At 35.9% G+C, this 20,850-nt stretch overlaps 1 long non-coding RNA gene across 2 annotated transcripts in view; it reads right to left on the reverse strand.

Annotated features, from left to right (window-relative positions):
- Positions 1-18,688, reverse strand: part of LOC107314610 — a 75,605-nt gene extending 56,917 nt beyond the window's left edge. For both annotated transcript variants that reach the window (XR_004307377.1, XR_004307376.1), the window contains exons 1-2: positions 18,579-18,688; positions 16,228-16,384 (exon numbers count right to left, since the gene is read on the reverse strand). This is a non-coding gene — a long non-coding RNA (uncharacterized LOC107314610). The remainder of the gene's footprint in view (positions 1-16,227; positions 16,385-18,578) is intronic.
- Positions 18,689-20,850: the final 2,162 nt, after the last annotated feature.

Raw genomic sequence — 20,850 nt, forward strand, 5'->3', positions numbered from 1 at the left:
TTTTTTTTAATCTAGTGGAATAAAAGCCATGGGAGTCCCATAGTTTTCTACTGATCATCTGGTGATATAAAATACTAATTGTTTTAGTGCAAACTAAAACAGTCAATCATTCACTTGTCTTTTGGTTACTATTTGTGTCATGACAGCATCAGTTCATGCATTTCTGGCATCTCTTTCTGGAGCTCAGAGTCCAGCAGCAAGAAAAATGTCGCTGCCCCTTGGACTGCAGCCTCCACCCTCCACCATCATGCGGTCCTACAGGGCAGAAATGTATGACACCTCTGGTGATCTACTGTGCAGTGCTTCAACTTAAAAAAGTTGAAGTCTGTCTTCTACCTGGTAAAATTGTTTTTATCATTTAAAAAAAATATAATAATAATAAAAAAAAAAAAAAAAGTAAAGAAAAAGCTAGCAAATAACAGATTCTTGTCACGTCTCACAAAGTATTTCTAAGGAAGGCAGGGTCTCAAAGAAAGTCTTTTATTTAACTGTTGTACTTGTGCCTCGGAGGGATGAAGGAACATTCAATCTAAGCCTGCCCTAAAACTGTCTCCCTGTCTCCCTCGGGTCTACTTCTTGTTAGATACTTGCACAGTTCACAGCCTGGCACTGTGCCACAGCACTTCTCACAAAACAGCAATACCTCCAATGTCTGAACAATGTCATGTGAAGGTCAAGAAATTGCTGAAGCCTGAACACGATTACTCATTTACCCCTATAAACACAGTTTTCTTTTAATAGATGAAGGTAGTTTTGTAGACACATCCATGCTGTTCTACGTTAAACATGCTTAAACTCAGGTTTCTTCCCTCAAACACTGTCAGTTATTCCAAATATTGCAGCATAGAAACACCAAGCCATGATGAAAAAGCAAAGAGAAGAAAGTACAATTGCACATCGTGCAACTATGTAGAATAACAACAGTCTGAATCTTAAAAACTCTCCAGTAATAGTATTAAAAGATTATCTTGGAGAAGTTTGTTGCCCTGGTCTTGGCTTGGATGGAGCTAATTTTCTTCCTTGCAGCTGGTATGGTGCTATACTTTGGATGAGTACAATGTTGATAGCATGTCAGTGTTTTTGTTGTTGCTGAGCAGTGCTTATACTAAGTCAGTGATGTTTCAGACACTTGATACAATGTCAGCAAACCCAGGCTGCTGCAACACATTTCAAAAAGGAACAATTCTGTATCAAATGGCTGATATAGGAGTCATATAGATGGCTGGAAATCGACCTCACATGTATGTAACTGGCATAATGAAAATACTTATTCAAGCTGCCTGAGTCATTTATTGACACAGAAGATAATTCAGCTTATGCACTATTCTGAGCACAACCTGAACCTAAATAGTGATATAATAAATTAAAACAATCACAGTAGCTACGTTTCAGGAAACCTGGCTTAGCCTTGAATAGCAGAAGCTTCTTGTTACTAGTAACAACTAAAAAAAATGAATATACACAGATCTTTACAATAAAATCTGTTTTAATTCTCATCTATGTCAGACCTGATGTCTCAGAAAAATTTAACTCTTTAAATGCTTACGTGTGAATATAACTAAGATAACATTTCAGGAAACTCACTGCACTATAACAAAAAAAACCCAATAGCATTAACGATAATAATGCTTCTGATCTAAGGTTTAACACTCCACTCCTGAGGAAAAGCAATGGACATTTTGTTGTACTAAGAGTATATCTACTTGATGCCATATCTGTGAGAAAATCCTCAGCAGCATTTCAGCTGACCCTCTGATTACAGCAGTAAAAGTCTGTAGAAGACTTGATGAAAACATTTGGGTAAAATTCACCAGAGTCAGTTCAGAGATTATAATAGTACATCAGTAAATCTCAGAACACTTTATAAGTATCATTTGTGCTTCCAGCAAGAGAAAAAAGCTAGTTTCCAAGTAGTAAGAATCATTGAAGCAGGTCAAAGGAACAAGCTGGAGTTAAACCTGTATCCTCTATATGTTTTTACAGTATTTGTCCCAGATTCTACATGACCCTTACACAGAACTCACTGAAACAAACAGCAAAATCTCTCTGAGAGAAAAAGCTTTGCAGCAAATCATACACACAGATCTTAAGAACTCTTTGAATCGAGCAACAAACAGAATAGAGCTAACACTGGAAGAAAGTTCTCTATTCCAGAAGAGAATCCTAAATTCATTTGTTGACTGTCAACTAACTGTCAAAGTGTTTCAACAGTCTTGAATGCCAAAACTCAGGTATTTGTGAAATACCAGTTATAAGCTTTCTGGAATACTTAGCTACAGCAAACGTAATTCAGTGAAACACTACTAATTTTACACTTCCATTGGTTCACATTGCCACTCACTACAGCCTCATGTCATTCTGTAGACTATCATTTTACAAGGTCATGGGTGTGATGCGCTCCATTTTTGTTAAAGTCTGAGAGGGTTGAGAGTGTTTATGTTCTCTCAAGAATGTGTTCTATATAATTTGCAAAATACGTCTATAGCCTTTTATTAATAAAAGATGGATGTATACCTGTCTATTAGCATTATATTCTCAATAACATGCTCTAGGAACTGGAAATGATATTTCTCTTTTCTTAGCTGGCTGCCTTGCCTATAATGAATCCTTCCACATTCAATTCAATAAATCAGAAATTTAACCAAAGAATAACAAGAGCTATGATTTATAAACTGATGGCATAAACAGTAGACTACTTTAGACTATGGACCACATCTCGTGACTTTTGTCCCTTAAACAGTTTTGTTCCATAAAATGAAGCTCAGATGAAAAGTTAGGAAAAGGGACCTGGGGGATGCAAACACTGTACAGAGACTGGCTAGGCCTATTGCCTAATTGCATCATCAGTTTAGATGTTTCCTTTTTCTCCTCTCAAAAAACAACTTTCCTCTTTTGGTGGAAGCCAATGACTGAACAGCTGTTGGCTGGGACCAACCCATCCAATGAGTTTAAAAAAATAAATTCATATATATTACATGGAGACTCCCATACAATATCAGTCTCCTGCAGCTACTAGTTTTGCAGGACACCATACTGCCAATGCCAAAGCTCTGTTCTCCTCTGAGCAGTTCGGAATACAAAGACACTCCGATACCTAGGAAACAAGAGAGTCTCAGAGCTGTATTAAGAACAGTATTGCCTTAGGTGAGATTGTAAAACAAACAGGACTCCTAAGTTCTCTTTAAAGCTTTTAGAGAGATATAAATATATATTTGAAATGACAGCTGTGGGCATGTAAGTTGGCATTGCTCCTTCTTGAGTGGAAATACACTGTGTTAGTGGGAAATTCACTGATGGGCACAGATAGTTTAATAGAAAGTGAACAAGACAACTATCAATTTCCATGTCTGCAATTCTTTTTTACATTGCCATTCCTCATATGACCCCTTGACTTAATGGAAGGAGTTACACAAGGCTTTAAGAAAGATGCCAAAGTAGTGCTAAGAAATAGTGCAATTCAGCTTCAAATTTTCAGAGCGTGTCTGTAATTTTCCAAGGCATTAGTCCAAGATTTTCTACTAAGAAAATCTTATTATTTTACTGTCTAGGTGTTAGTAGTTCAAGCTAACTATACAGCTTCATTTCCTAACCCTAAAAACATTTTCAAATTATCTACTTCCCCATGTTTTTAAGTGATCAGAAGTAGTCAGTAATTTTATTATATAACTTTTCATTTGGCCATACTGCTATTTAATGACTGAGGAAAGTAATAATTTAAATCTAGCACTGGTGTAATACCAATGGAATGGGGTCTTAAAGTTAGTGACATTAGCCTAGTTTAAATGCTGCTATTGTTCACCACTGGAAAAGGCATTGTTCATTTTTTTAGTAGATATTTATGGGTATTTAAAAGCACTTATTCAAATATTGAAATGCAAATTGCTGTTGTCAGGTTACAATAATCATCTCAAAAGCCTGCACAATAGATTGCAAACATTTGTTTTGGAAAAACAATGGAGCAATAGGTCCTGTAAGCTGCAGTTCGAGTTTTTTGCTGTTGGAATTCCTTTAAAGGTTTACAAATATTTGTGACTTACTGTTGATTTTTTACTTAGTGCCAAAAAAGCTCTGAATGCTTTGCAGATAAAACAAACACAGGCATTTTCCATGTGAGCTTATAACTCGACTGCAGAGCAGTAAATGGAAAGATCTAACAATAGATCACAGGAATCATTAGTATTCCTTTTGAGTTTAGTAATAAGTTCAAAATAATGGGCAGCATATACTTACTGATTAAGGTGACTTTGAGGTAGACAATATATTTTGCACTAGGAAATGTACTATGTAAGACAAAAAGTACATTAGAGAAATGAAAGATTAGGGTACAATAGCTAATCACACCGTTTGGTTGATCAATTAAAAAAATCTGCTCCACAAATCTTTAACTAAGTCCAGTTTACTGTTGTTTGAAAAACTGATCAAAAACATCAATTGTAGCAAGTTCTTAAGAAATCTCCCAAGTCTAAAATAACATTTTCCATTACAGTATTTTAATTTTGAACATACCTATAGGGGAAAAAAATATTTTGTAAGTAAATTCTGTTCAATGACTGCCTTAAACTGTCTGATAATTAAGTGCCAATTAACTGCTGTTAAGAATCATATGATCTAATCTCACGATTTACTATTAAAAGTATTAATCAATCCTAAATTATTGCTAAAACAAGGCTTTTTAAAAATCTATTCACAACATAGACAAGATTCTTGTCTGAACTGCATACACAATTCATGCAGTGCCTACAAATGAACAAATAGTTAGGGTCTGTCATCCATGATACGTATTTACGGAATATAGATTCATTGAGTACAAGGAGTTCAGGAGTTATATCTCTTGAGGTTGGAAGCATAGGAAAATTCTACCATCAAGAATTTACGACATTATTTACATTTTAATTGGAAATCTAACTCAGAATATAGTATTCTAATATTCTGGTATTTTTCTACACCCTACTAAGAACCTTAAGAGCATATGTAAGGGAAATGGTAGATCACAGCCTGAACCTCTGATAAACCATCTGAGGCAAGTGATGAGTCAGCTGCAGGAGCACAGGTGAAGGTAATTCTCACCTCTCCTAGATCCCATTCAAGGGCTGACCACCACTAAGATAGGATCTCTTTCTGGAGATCACTCCTTCATGAAATTTTAGTGGTGAGCATCCATCTCGACTGAAAACCTCAGCACTGTCAAGTCTTTTCTTAGATACCCTCTGGCTATCCATTTACTCTGTAATTACAACTATACACTTGTATCATTCCAACTCTACATTATATCCTAAATCCTGTACTTTTATTCCAAGCCATTTCTATTTCAATTCAGAATAGTATATCTGTCCTAGGAAAAAAAAGAATAGAGTCAGAATCTTCTATTCCAAATGTTTCTTGTGAACTAACATAATTCCTAAAGTCTGAAGGGTCAAGAGGGTACAGAATGTTTCCAGGCATCCTCTCACAGTACCTTCATTGGCATCTGTAACATCCACGTTTATGTGCTTCCACCATCTCTCTTTGTATCAACTAAATTCATTTTTTTTTTCCTTCCCATCTGCTGCTTTTCTCCCTATGCGATTAATAAAACCACATCATCAAACCTGAGCAGTACATGTACAGGAATGTGTCTTGAAACCCCAAAGAAAACACAAGGAAAGTAGGAGGTGCATAAAGTGAAGAATGAGCAAGAAAGGAGGAAAAACACAGCAGGGATGAACTGATCCTTTTCACATCAATGAGCTTTTATTGTGGTGGAAATGGTGTTACTACCTGATGGAATTACCCGAATAACTTAGGGTTAATCCAGAACATAAAAATACAAGTAGCACTTGAAACAGAAAGGGACGATTTGACAGGCTAATGAAACAAAACAAAACAAACAAACAAACAAACAAAAAAGCACAGAAAGGCATCAGTAGGTTTTAATGGGCCATAACACAAATGCTTCTGTTGCTGCCTTGTTTTTACCAATAAGCTGTACAGATTTCAGCTCCTAGGCTTCAAAGGCACTGTTCATATCTCCCTTTAAGACTGATGCTAACTTTGAGTAATGTAAGGTCTGAGGTTTGATATATGTGAAAAATGTTATCTCTCTGATAGCCCTATATCTTACTGATAATTCTGTGTAAGTACATTCAGGACTTCACCCACCTAGTTCCTTTTTGTATCTATTTGGATAGATTTCAAGAAGGAAAATGAACACTCTTGAAGGGAACAAAGCATGGAGCAATACAGCATAACTGCAATTTCCTTTCTTTAGCTGTAGCACAAACCACCATATTAACAATATACAAGTACTAGTTAATTCTGTCCCATGTTTTATTACTGTGTAAAAATGATATGCAAGAAAAACAGGTACAATATTATTCCTACAGGCTGACTTGAAACAAACTGTTTAATTTAAAAATAATAATAATAACAACTGTAATTAATTTTTAAAGCAAATGCTATTACTAGGATGCTAACATCAGATAGAGATGCTGTGGTGTTCAGATCTCATTAATGTTTCAGAACTTTGTATAACGCTGACACAGATTCATCTGAAGAAATCTTTCATGTGGCATACATTACTTATTACTGTGTATATGGATGTATTTAAGAGTTTAGACACTTTAAATAAGGAATGAGATTCTATTTCACGTCATATTCCACTGAGGTCCCTCTATGTTACAAAAAGTGTGTTTCTGCAGTGATATAAGCCTACAAGCAATTCAAAGATAGCTCTCAGATATTATGAAGTTCCTTGAAAAATCATACTAATTTACAGAAAACCTACAGATTCAGGCCCTATAACATTTTATCTAGTAAGATACTGCTATAAGCTCAATGTGGCCTCTGTAATATGGTAGCAGATAGTGTCATTTGTTAGGAGTTCTTCCTGCTATTTCATGCAATTGTACTTCAAACACGTTGCAGTTTTCTATTGTGATTCTGTACTTAGAATCAGTAAATGAAAGTTTGAAAACATTGTTACAAATGAAGATGAAGATACAATACCAAAAGGAATGTGCTATAGCTAAAATCACTGACATCATGGAAGTTCCCAGAACTATGTGGAAAGTGACAGGATGCCTGCAATAAAGTTTGTTAAAACACAATCTAGTAGTCAGTTATCTTCATTCGTGTGACTTTCTGGTGCTCCTGGTTCAAAATAGACTTCCATCCTCTCTTTCAACTATGCAAAAAGAAAACGCTGGGAGCAGCTCTAGGACATGTGCTGGGATATTAAATATTTGAGCACATAAGTGCTGAAAAACTGATTGACCAAATAACAACTGCTAAGGCAGCAGTCCTTTGAAGCAATAATTTATTATTTTGGATGACTAAATTAAAATACTCTTAGGAGGGCTTGATTTTGCCATTATAGATCCTCAGCACTGTACGGTTATGAATCACAGCTCTAACCCATCTTTCAGTATGATGGAGCTGGAATAAAACGGTCATTTCTGAAAAATGAACTCTTCAATGAACTGTAGAAATTTAAGCCTCAAGAACTACTCTGTATAAAACTTGTTACCACTCTTCCTAACAAATGACCATTGTGTAGAGAGGCTTGAAAAATCACAGACTGCTCTCCTTCAAGGTGATTTTATTAATCCAGTTTTGAACAGAAACACTCAGAACTCAAAATTCATTACAAAACCTTCACCTCCTTCACTGATAATTAGAAATAGACTTGATCCCTTCAAGAAAGTATCACCTCATGAATTATTGACTGTTCTGCCCGAGCTTATCTGGTCTCAAATTACAGATGGAAAAGGCTTGTTTTTGAAAGCAAAGTTTTTTTCAAAAGCATCTCCTTTAAGGTGTGCCATATTTTTATGATTTTTATTATTTGTATTCCACATTATAACATCACATAATGCACTGGGACTTAAAGAGTTAATGCTGCAGTTCTGTGGATCGTTGATAGGTCTGGGTACTTAGTCCCAGAACAGAAGGATGAACTATAGCTTCCAGAAGACTTCATGGTTCCATTTTCCATTCAAGTGAAAGATAAAATTGCATGTGAGTCATGGAATTGTCTCTTTTTCTGCTTGTCTCTGCTGGGTGCACTAGCTGTCTCACCTACAGCATCAAAGTAAGGCCTTCAGTCTGGATGCTCTCCCTCTCTCTCTAAGAGATCTGATTTATTTGCTTCAATTCCAACTACATTACAGTATATTGTGTTCCCTCAAATTCCGCTATCATATTTAGTAAATTAGGATTTTCTCATTAGCTTGTTACTGTTTAATTCCTCCTCCTTTCCTAGAGCATGGGTCCATGTGTCCCTCTGCTCCATTAGTCACAGAACTAGGCTGAAACAGGCCAGGTTTGATGACAAGGTGGCACAGATACTCATAAGAAATGTATTAAAAACAAAACAAAAAACAAGACAATGTCAGAGAGCCTCCTACTTCACATTACTTTTAATGTGGGAGGGGGGAAAACAAACAAAAAAGTAAAAAGCCTGTACAACCTGTATGGCAAGAACAGAAAAATTAGTACTGCAGTTCTTCTGACTTCTGTCTTACTGGGAAGAAAGAAAAAACCAAGTTGTTCTAGTTGTCCTTTAGGATTTCACACCTTTAGGCAGGAATATGTGGAGAAGAGCTCTCCAGCCTGAATTCAAGCAGCTTCTCTTCAGAATTAATGCCTCACACCAATTTGCATTCCCTGTTTCTGCAATAAAAAGATCTCCTCTAGGAACCCAGAATACAACACATAAGATACAACCATTTAAAGACAATTTGGAAAGAGCAGATATATGTTGCATGTGTCTCACACTTACTATAAAGATGGCTGATGAACATTGCAACACTGACATAGTTCTTTACTCACAAAAGTGAATGCAGTAGTTTGAGGGAGGATCAGAAAACTGGACTGCTAACTGCAGCAGGACTCATTCCAAACTATTTTTTTCCTCTACAATAACATTAGCATTGCCTTACCAAGCAGGCTTCCACTGATAAACTAATAGGATTTTATAGCTGAGTGAACTTGAATGTCACAACATCAACATAGATTACAAAAACCTTGATACTGACCTCCTTCTGGAAAATTCTCAGGTAAGAAAGGAATTGAAAATGAGTGTGGCTTTTAAGTTTACTGTAATTACTGCCCATTTTAAGTTGTTTCCTGATAATTCCTTCCTGGGATTTTGCATCTTCAGTAAGGCAAAACATCTACATGATTAAAGATGCAACAAGCATGTGACTGGGAGACTAGAAAGGTAAGGAGCAAAGTAGCAGACACACATGTGTGGTATGCATAACTTTTGAAGTTTTATGGATGAACTTGAATCTTAACAAAAAAACATTAAATTTCTTGTCTTGTGCTGGTGAACTGATGCCATTACCTGATTCTTCTTCACTATCAGACTTCTCTTTTTTAATGTGTAACAAATAAGCACATGCTAAAATAACTGTTTTCAGAGTAAAGAAAGCAAGCAAAACTACTTAAAATATTGTAACAGGCTACAATAAATGTCACCATAAATGCAGTTTGTTTTCAGGTATGAGAAGAGTTCTTAAAAGCAGAAGTGGAAGTGAAGGTCCCTTAGTTTCATTCCTGCACACATACTAATCAAACAAATAGATAAAAAGATAGAGAAGTAAACAATTTCTTGTTTAGTGACTTTGCTGTCCCTTGTCAAAACTGCAATAGCTTTGAGGTGTATACCATCAGCTTTGTAGATATTAGTTCTTTATTTCCCAAGACACAGGATTTTAATGTTAAACTGGTGTCACAGCGGGGCAGAATAAATCTATATATGTTGGTTTTTTTGTTTGTTTGTTTTATACTTCAGACTATAAGGACTGCTGTAGATACTTGCTTGTGAAAATGTCTCTCATAGATAAGCTTTAACTGCCAAACCACTTGATTTATCAAGAGCATTTACAGTTAAAGTAACACACAAATAAGCAATAAACAAATCAAGAGTATGAAACATCTGTAGAGCATGAACAAAACTGAACAGCTAGCAAATACCAGTTTTTGGCTGTAAAGCTTAACTGAAGGCATAGGTTTCTTAGGAAAAAAAACAAAAAAAAAAACAAAAAAACCAACCAATCCACACCTGCCAGATTTCAGCATTATTTTACAGCTTCGCTATCTGCAGACATCGTCCTCAGTCCCACACCACCTTGCTCCATTCGGTGCAAAATAACCTGACCAAAAGCTGAAAAACAGAGTAATTGAAATTCCAGCAATGACTATAGCACAAGCCCCCAGTGCCACAGTGTTTCAAGCAGGGGATAGAAATAAAGTAGAGCAAAGTCTTTTATCCATAACATTGTCTCTCAATCCAGATCAGTATGCATGCAGAAGCACATTCACAGGAGTCTCAGCCAGGGTTTAGGAAGTTGCAAGCCAGCTGAACGTCTCCAGCACTTCGAATTCTGCATAGATCAGACACTTGCCTTCAGCACAGATACACACACCAGTATAAGTGAAGTACCAATTTGCCACCAGGGCAATCGCCTTCAATAAGTGGTGTGGTTTCATTCTCCTCTCTTGATTTCCAGAGGAAAAAAAAAATAAAAATCTACACCCTACTTGCCTTGCACACATTTTTAAAGGCATGCATCTCTCTCCCATCTTTCCTCTTGTCTCCTACTATGCTCACTTCCAAAAATTTTAACAGAGGAACATAGAAGTTAAAAAAAAATGTTTTCATATGCCTTAACAAGAAGTTTAAGTTAACATCACCTTATGCCACCCTGACATTAAGCAACTGAGTTATCATTCCCATGCTTTAAGACTCTTTTCCGCATCAGTCTTAAAAATGGAAAAGGAGGTCAGATACTGATAGTCTGTAACCTGACACTCTTCAGAAAATATGAAATAAGATAATAAAAGTGACTGGCAGCTGGAGCTTCTGTCACTCATGCTCTGGTCATATTCTTGAAAATTACAGATGCACCCTAGCCAAAGCCCTCATTTATTAGGTATTTGTTCTAATTACCCCAGGTTTCTAAAATGCTCAAATGATGCATGAATTCACTTCACAACTCTAAGCCTTACAAACAGGCCTAAGATTTTTATTTTATTTTTTTTACATTTTTTACTTTGTAACAAAGTCTTTACATTTTCCTGCACGTTTCAATCCCCCATAACCCCTGGAATGGATTAAAATGTCAGCCTTATAGATCAAAACATGGGAATCTTTCAGAGATCAGGAACTTCAAAATCCAGCTTTGGCATAAGCTTATGAAGGAGACATTTGTTCCTTCAAACGTTACTTTGATTTACTTGATATAAGTAAATATTTGCTCGATTTATTTGATTACTTGATTTAATTCACTTAATAGAGGAGAGGAAGAACAAGATTTTGGTTAAACAAGTTAAGAAAACTCCTTACAATATTTAAATTGCAAGGATGTACGATTCAGACACACAAATCACTTCTGAACAAGTAGAACAAGACTGAAATGACTTGAACTACAACTGCAGCAAGGGAAGTTCAACATCAAGCTCAAAATGGCAGCTTTGATTCAGCATAATACTGCAGTTCCATGAAAGGCCAACACATAAAGGTCTTCACATATCAACCTAATTCAACACATTAATATTTCCTAAAGCTCTCAACATAAGAAAGAAATGGTATTGTCAGCTATTATTTCATCTTTTAAATATTTTCTTATGATTATCCAATAGTAATTATCCAGTTCCATTTTGAAGCTTTTAAGATTTATTTTATTTTTTGAAAAAGAGGGGGGGAACCAAAACCTGTCCATCTATTTTCCTAATGCATTATCCTCACAACACTGAGCATATCTATATTTATTGTTATTAAGTGTTGCTTTTTCTTCTGCTTCTCAGCTGTCTCACCAGTAAAATTCATATGCAAGTGATTTATGAGTTCAAATCATTTCCAAAAGAAACTGCACTAAGTTTTGACTTCTGCATATCTATTTTGAAGCAACTGTTGCTTCCACAAGCTAATGATGTGTTCAGAGGTGACAGAGAGGCTCTAGCCCATAATCTGTTACTGAGCTGAGATCAAGGCCATTCATAGGACCTTGAAATACCACAGTCCTTCTCCAGATTAAAGACTTCCCCTCCCCATGGTTCCCAACTGACCTTGAGATTCTCAATTCCTATCTTATTTCTACTGACACTCCAATACTCCAAGATTCTCTCTTTCCTAATAATTTTCCTTGGCACATTATAACAAGATTCAAATTTATTCATGTATTGGCAAAATTAAAAATCTGCATCAGTCTCCAGCTCCTCTTACCAACACCTCCAAACCAAAATTGCCTCAGCGCCCTCAGGAAAGTCACCATGTTAACATGTTTGCTAGTTGTCTGGATGCTGTGACCCTAGTAGCACCTTCATCTGAATTCACAACCAAGTCTCCGTAAACTTCAATAGATTCTTTCACTGCTTTCACATAATGCAATCTAACTAGATCCACATTGACATCATAAAATCAAGCATACTACTTGCCATTAATGCATAGTTACAACACTGTGGTGGTACAAACTGAATGCACAAAACTTAAGCACTTAATAATAATCACATTCATTTAGGTCTCTTCCAGTTTCAAAGTATACTAATATTCCTGGGGTGACAGAAATTGCTGCTATTTTGTTGAATCTTCAGAGTTAGTTAATTGACTCTGTACTGGCAGACAAGTGTCATTAGCTTAGGATGAGCATGCACTAGTAGTCCAAAGTAGCCAATTACAGTACATAGCTTTTGCTTTCTGGAGTATTTAAAACCTATTCAGAGATTTATTCTTGCTAATGGCAGTAATATTTGTATGCTGAGAGTGGGAATTAGTGTGTATTTCCATCTACACTGTGTTCCTGTGTTGGATCAGGAAAGCTGAGATGAGTCACATTTTGTGAACAAACTTCAACCATACCATGACCATCATTTTATATGCTAACTGAATCCACTTTGCATTAGTTAATTTAAATCATTTTAGGTAAACTGGAAATTCAAAACATATTTTGCTAGCAGCTGTAAACACACTCCAAAAGGTAATTTCTATGAAACTGTACTTAGCATTAAAGGTTGAATGAAGAACAGCAATACAAGGCAAGCTTAATTTGTCCTATTAGTTACAATTTATAAACAATGAAAAGCTAACATTTTTCCATATCCAAGGAAGAAGCATAAACCACACAAACTCTAATACTTTTTCTAGCAGTGGTATTTTTTAGGCAGTTTGTAATGGATTTGATAAGCATTTCATGGGTAGCAGTCTGGTATCCAGCACATTGTGAATCTGTTTTTCCTTATTCTACATGGGGCTTTGCCACCAGTCGAGGAAAGTCAAAGCAAAGATCTTGAAATTCTGTATTTCCTCACATCCAAACATCACTACCTGTGATTTCTACAGGAAGATTAACTTAGTAAAAACCAGAGCACAAGGACTTAAAAGTATTCAAAAACAGTAGGACTCAATATGAGAACCTCACAGTGAATGTTCTTAGAGCCAAACATTCAAGTGAAAACTGCAGGTGATTTTCCAATAAATTAAAAGCAAATCAGCCCTAGAGTAAAACTTCTTGGAAAGGAACTGGGAAGCAGTTATTTTGTTGAAAGAGATTGCTCTAATGCTTAAAATATTGCTTATACTACTGGATTTGAATTCCAAATATTAAGAACACTACAAAAACTGTTATTCCTGGTTATACCAGGATAAATTTCATACTGAGTGAGATAAACAAAATGACAAAGCCATGAACAAAACAATTTAGTTCTCAGAGTGGTAACAGATTTGGGTTTAGGACTCCAACAGTATTTTGAAGTTCCCTCTTCAGTATCCATAGATACACCTTCTAAAATAAATTATTTATTGTGTTGGGGTTTTTTTTTGTTTGCTGTTGTTGTTTTTTTCTTTTTGCTTTTGTTTTACACACAATACAGCCTCTTACAGACGGGAAATACTTCCAAGTGTCATGATCCAATGCCCATACCATCCTAACATACTCAAAAAATCAAGGCTTAGAGACATATTAAAATGTAACAGGAGGCTCTGATTTGAGGGCATTTAGGTGTCATGGTAAAATTAGATGTAAGTGATAAACACTGGGCAGTTCTGCAGTCATACTGCAGCCTTTTATCTATAGTAAATAATCTCTTTGTCAGTGTGCGTGTGAAAAAAAAGTTAACCCCTTTGGAAGAATGCTTTTGAGTTTATAATTCACACAAGTCAGCTGTTTCTAAGAAGAGCATACTGCATCCTGACCATACCTTGAATGATACCAAACCTTCTTACCAGAACAACATCATACGCAAACACCAGTTTCCCTCTTTTAAACCCCCACTCTATTGTAGACTGCATTTTCAAAAGGAAAAGAAAAAACACCCCACATTTTTTAAGATTCAAGAGCAATTATCTCACAAGCATTTATGCTAAGGAAAGTACTATTGATTGTTCCTCATCAGCTTTCAGCACACATACAGTATAACAAAAGGAGAAGTAAATTGAGCTGTCTAATTGCAAGGGATACATTGAATTATCAGAAAACAGTTCAGCAGCTCATTCTGAGAGCAGATACTGTAGTTATATGGCATTTGGCAACTGGAGATCAGACTGGATTCCTACCATTAAGGATCTATATGAATTATTAGATACTTCACAAGAGGCTTTTCACAGGACATACATAGTATTGTACTTATAACAGCTAATTACTAGGACTTCAACATGTATCTACCTAATATAAGCATAACCAAATACACCACATTACTTACAAATTATTTGTATTTAAATTCTGGAATTCTAAGGTTAAAGACTTATTAGAACATAAACTATTTCTGAAATACAAAAAAAAAAAATCCCACCTGAACTGAAGAGTGAACAAGATTATCATAAAAATTCTAAACAGTCACCTCACTGTACATTTATCATTGATCCTTGGAAGGAGATTAAAGATGTATATATTTATATTTCAAGTGTGATACATTAGAAGCCATGTCTAAGTCTCTCAGTTCAGTTACATTAAAACTTTCTACATCTAGTAAGTTAATAGAGATTTCAAAAGCTAAACAAAAAAAAAAAAAAAAGAAAAGAAAAAAGCCACCAAAATCATTATATATAATTTAACAACAACTAAAAAAACACTATCAAACACCAAGATTAATTACAGAAGTGGAAACTAAACACAGATTTGCAGCACATTGAAAATGTAGTCAAGGCATCTGTCATTCAATCAAGGTCATTAGTGGGTAGGCATTGCAGCATGAATAAGGGTCTGATTAAATAATCCCTCCAATAAACATTTGTAGAGACAAATTTTATAGGACTTAAGATCAGAGAGGATTGAAGGAGTAGCCAGCAACAGACTGATACTTTACATTTGGTTTATGCCATGATCAGAACATTTTATGGCCTAGCAATTGTATTCTAGTAGCTTCTTTATATGTCTGATTTTCACACCTCTATTGCTGAGATAACTGTAAAGCACTTACAGATGCAGACTAAAACTGAAGCAAGCAAACACTGACATAGATATAGCCCAGGAATATAAAAATGTTGATACTAAAAGAGTCATATTGAGAAGACTCTTCCCTGGGATGTTTTTTTGCTTAGTTTTGAAATACAGAAGTACACAAATTTGAGTATCTATTGTGAATCAGTTGATACAAAATCAAATTCATTTACATCTTTCCACACAAGTGTGGGATGGAAAGACAGACATCAATACATTTTCTACTTTAAATACTCATGAATTTAGCCTTCATTTCTTCCAGATGGCCAAGTATTTGCCAGAAATTTAATAACGAACAAGAACAACAGCAAAAAACTGAGAGATTCGCATCTCAGTCATTCTGGTAGGACATTGATCACACAAAACCTAAGGATTCTATGATTCTAAGTGATTAGAATATTATACACATTGCTCAGTTGTTATTAAGATATGAATCCATCAGGTTTAGTTTCAGAAAAAGTAGTGAGACACTGGAACAGGCTGCTCAGGAAGGTGGTGGAGTCACTGTTCTTGGAGGCATTCAATAAATGAATAGCTGTGGCAAATGGGGATGTGGCTTAGTGGGCAACATTGGTGGTAGGTGGATGGTTGAACTAGATAACCTTAGAGGTATTTTCCAGTCTTAATGATTCAACAATTCTATGTATTCCTCTAGAAAAGAGCATTTGTTAGACTATCTAATGATCTCCTACAGCATGCTGTGCTTCAGGTTGCACTCTGTGCACATGCATTTGAAGTAACTTTCTGTCAATAATATGCAGGAACGCTGTTCGGTACTTTAAAAGCACTGCTTATACTGAAATTTACAAACCTCTTGCAGACGTTCCAGCAGTAAATTGCATCTTGCTGTCTCACTGGCCAAGGGCTTCTCCCCTTCTGTCAGGATATTCTGGGTGACGCTGTAGTGCTTCCGCAGCTGACCTTTCCAAGCTAATAAGCAAGTCTTACTGAATTTCAGTAATAAAGGGCTGATGAAAAAATAACAAGATAAAAAAAATTACTGAAAAATAATCAGATTCTTGATTCACTTCTCCTACTGCTGTGTATGAGAACAGACTTCTTTTTTTTTTGCATACTCAATGAACTATTGAGTATTAAAAGCAAAAACAATCACATCTGTTACAAAATTAATTACTTGCTTGAGATACGCAATAATACCAACAAGAAACGATAAATCTCTGAAGAAGCAGCAAATAACATTTACCAGAATCTTGGGAATAATCCCTAAGCAGAGATGCTAGATTCCCTTGACTTTTTATTTCCTCTTATTATTACATTTAAGTATATCAGAAAAACCTAGCATTTGCTGATATAGGAAGCAAACAGACAATCCTAGTTAATTAATTGTTAGGATCCCACTGAAAGTATTTTCTTTTGTTGTTGTTTGTTTTTTGCACTTGTTTAAAACTTCCTTTCAAAATAACTTGTTCATATTTGTGTGCATGCACATTGCTGTGTCTCTAAAGCAATACTTTATATTTATTTATAGCAATCCTATATTATTACTGTAATAACGTAATAGCCAATTTTACAACTGGATTTGAGAGTAAATAAGGAATGTGGCCCTCAGTTTTGCCACAGACTTGAAAAAAAAAAAACAACACTTACAGCTTACACAATGTGCCTGTGCTTCCCTGGGGGGCAGGCACACCCCTTCACCAGGTGCTCAATCACCAGCTCAAACTGTGTCCTAATGGTTTCCCTACAACCCCCATTACCATCAATCCTTATTAATCCATGAGACATCCAAATTAAATTAGGGAAAATATTGCATCAACAGGCAGCAAGTGCCAACTGTTGGCCTATTTGATAATAACTTGATAATAAGGGTTTATGTACACTCTTGATCTCAGCATAGAAAGAAAAAACATTATAATAGTAGCAGATGAGTTTAACTGTACAATTCAGTTTTATACACCAATTGTACATGTTATTTTGATGTGGTTTCTCTAACCACACAGTAAAAATCTTTGACACATGGTATCTCAGCCACCTTTCTTTCAGCTTGGAAAAAAATTCATTTTTCAGTTATCATAGGTGTAAATGAACACAACAAAAGGACTTTGGTGTAAAACTAACCAACATGCAAGATCTTGTGGGATTTTTAAATCTTTACTTTTTAGTTCCACAGTAATAAAGTATGCTGATAGCTGTACTTCAGTACTAATTTATAATTAACTTCAGGTGCATCTTTGATCTTACCGATACATTTTTTCCCATTTTCTTATCAAGAGTCTCCATGCAGTCTGTAATTATGCTTCTTAGTGTGACAGTGACTTTGAGTAAGTAGATGCATTAATAGCATGCTTTGGGGAAATATTGTTTGAGCCAAAGCAAGCTCTTACCACTGAACTAAAGTATCATCTGAAGCACTGCTGATTAGAAACATATTATATAAGTTCATAAATAGTTTGCCATAAAAAGTAAAATGAGAATCTCAATTTAAGGTAATAGATGACATGAACAATAGAATGAGTACTTGCCCAACAATATGCACATTAAGGCATCTAGTGCATAAATATCACAACTCTACAAAATGTGTGTGTTGTGTTTTACACGTGTGTAGGCTCCTTTTGCTAAAGAGGAAGATATTTCAATTTTTTTTCTGAATAGTGAACAAAAAGAATCATTTTAAAGTGTTAAAAGCTGTTATAGTAAGGCAGCAATACAGTGCAATGTACCTGAGGCAATCAGTACACAGCGCAAAAGGGCATTGCAACTCTTTCCCTCAGCTAAAGGAGTCAGCTGTAATCCTCAGAAGACAAATTTTAACTTCATATTTGTGACACATAAATAAGACATGCATCAGCAGCAAGGTAACTGAGATTCTCACATTAACCATTTATCTGATGAATACTAAACAAAAGCTGCCATGGAAGTGCTACGGGCAGCTCGTCAGTGAAGGCATCAGTCTATAGCTACAAATTGGGACTGGTGTAACTTCTCCAGTCGGGAAATGGGTGTTTCACCAACAGGCTGCTCTTAAGTTCAACGAAGACCACAATTATAATTACTAATAGAAGATGGGCTTTATACAATACAGCATTATTTTTCTACAAGCAGAATAAGCATACGGCTGCAGAGCACTGCAGACTCTGGTAACATCAAAATGCGTGAGCAGTTTGTTCATACTGTATAACATCAGTACCAATTCTTCCTTACCTCTCCTATCAGGTCCTGTGACACACTGCAGAGACAAGACTGCACAGCTGCAACTGTCAAATTCCTTTCTGAAAGGAAGAGTCACATCTGATGCCTCAGCACAAGCTCCCATCAGCCTCCTTCAGAGTAAAAATAGAAGCAAATTAACAAAGAGAAGAGTCAGAATAGTTCAATTTTGACTGCTTTGCTATCACCTAGGCTGTTACCATTTATTTTGCCTCCCAAAAAAGTCACAGAATCATGGTTACAAAAGACCAGTTTATGAATATGAAAATGAAACACCAGTAAACTCACTTTGCAAAAGAGCAATACTTTTTGTGGAAACAACAGGTTCCCCTAAGAGATGAATTAAAAGAAATTCAAGATTGTACAAAATTCGCAAGCTGAACCTAAGACTGGTGGGTGACTAACAGGAAACCACATCTTTCTTTTGATTTTTTTCCTCCTGCACTGCTGAGATAAAACCAAAGTAACACAGACATTAGTTATTTGCTCTGAAACTGGTACAGTCACTGTCAATAACAAACATCTTAATTAAATCAATCATATGAAGAAAACAATGAATAGGATCTGCACAAAATGCTGCATGACAATAAAGAAAAAAAACAAAACAACAACTCATTACAAAGAGAGATTACCAAGAACTAAAATGGCTCATTGCCTCAGGGAATCATCAGTTTTTTAAGACAGAAAACTTCAGTTCCCAGTCAGATAACACAATAGATGTCCATTTTTCTTCAAAATATTCAGTACTATGTGGTGTAAACCAGGAAGAACCAGACTGAAAGTGAAATTAAGGGTTAACTGAATTATTTAGATTCAGCATGGTATCAATGATGTGATTCAGTAAGGCTATGGTCACCTGTAAAATTTATCACAAGCAAAGGGGTGAATGTACCTCTCGTCAGCTATTCATAGATGTGCAGCTGTCCGGTCACACAAAGTTTGTTGTGTGGCAGAAAGCCTCATATTAATCAAGAGGTGAAGCCAAGCATATCAGTAGCTACCAGAGAATACTAGCACAATAAAAATCCATATTCTACTCATGATACCTAGCTCCTGTCCTAATAGCTTGCTATGTATCTTGGATGCCAGAGCTCCTAATTAAAACAACTTTCTTCTCAAAAGTATATATAAACCTGAATGTACTTTCATAATGAACCTCTGCCTCCTCTAAGGTCAGAGCCGAACGAATGACCAATTAGTGACAAAAAAACCAATGCATGTTCTCTGCACACACTGTACCAGCCAAATGAGTAAACACTGCACATACCCCTTCACATGTCTCTGCAGCTAAATTCTTCTTTAAGAGAAGAGACCAAACATTTTGGAAAAAAAATTACAGCATCATAAAAAGGAGAAATTTGGAATGATCCCTTGTGACTAGTTGCTTCAGTGTATACAAATTCCAATTTATGTGAAGACATACTGGTCTGCACATATAGATTGACACTGACATTAGGGGCAAAGTGCAGACACACAACTATATCAAGCTTTCCGCTCAGTAGTAAGAATTCATTTGTCAAGAATAACCTTAGGGAAACTTAAGAATTAGAAACTACAGTCACTTTGTGCAAGAATTGCTGCATGTAACTGCATCAAAATAAAGAAAAGCCAACCCAAAGTTCTGCAAAATTAGCCTGCATGAAGTATCTGCTGCTTTTTATTAAAAGTCCCCACAATTTGTTAATTATCTTCCTTCAAAATGAGCAAATGAGTTATCACTGAGTAACTAATCCTGAGAAAATAAAGCAAGGCTCATGCTATCTCTGAGATCCTTCCATGTTATCCATGTGAAAAATCCTGCTCAGTTTGAGGGTAATCTGTACATTCACTTCTGTCTTTGCCCAAAATCCACAGCACTGTGCATCACTTTAGACTTGCAAGATAAACCAGAGCAAAGCCAGCAGTTCAATGTGCAATTAGGATGCCTCACTGCAATGTCCTTCTGCCTTGTTCCCAAAGCCATGCCGCCCATTGAGCTGGAGACAAGGTGTTTACCTCGTTGTAAGAGATCACTTCTCCCACTCTGATGTGCTGCCAAAATAATCCAGAACTAACTCTCCATTTAAACGCTAGTGAAAATAAAGTAACAGATAAATACTGGGTTGTTTACATTATAGTAAAGCAATGAATTGAAATGGCTCGATCTATGAATCTTCCTTTATTCAGCAGAACCATGGGAAGTGACTTATTAACCAGTTAGATGGTAACAGCTGAATACTCTGCACCCTTGGGAAAACAAATGGACTATGGAAGCAATGAAATGCTA

This window comes from Coturnix japonica, chromosome 5 (genome assembly GCF_001577835.2).
Source record: "Coturnix japonica isolate 7356 chromosome 5, Coturnix japonica 2.1, whole genome shotgun sequence".
In the NCBI taxonomy this organism is placed as follows: domain Eukaryota; kingdom Metazoa; phylum Chordata; class Aves; order Galliformes; family Phasianidae; genus Coturnix; species Coturnix japonica.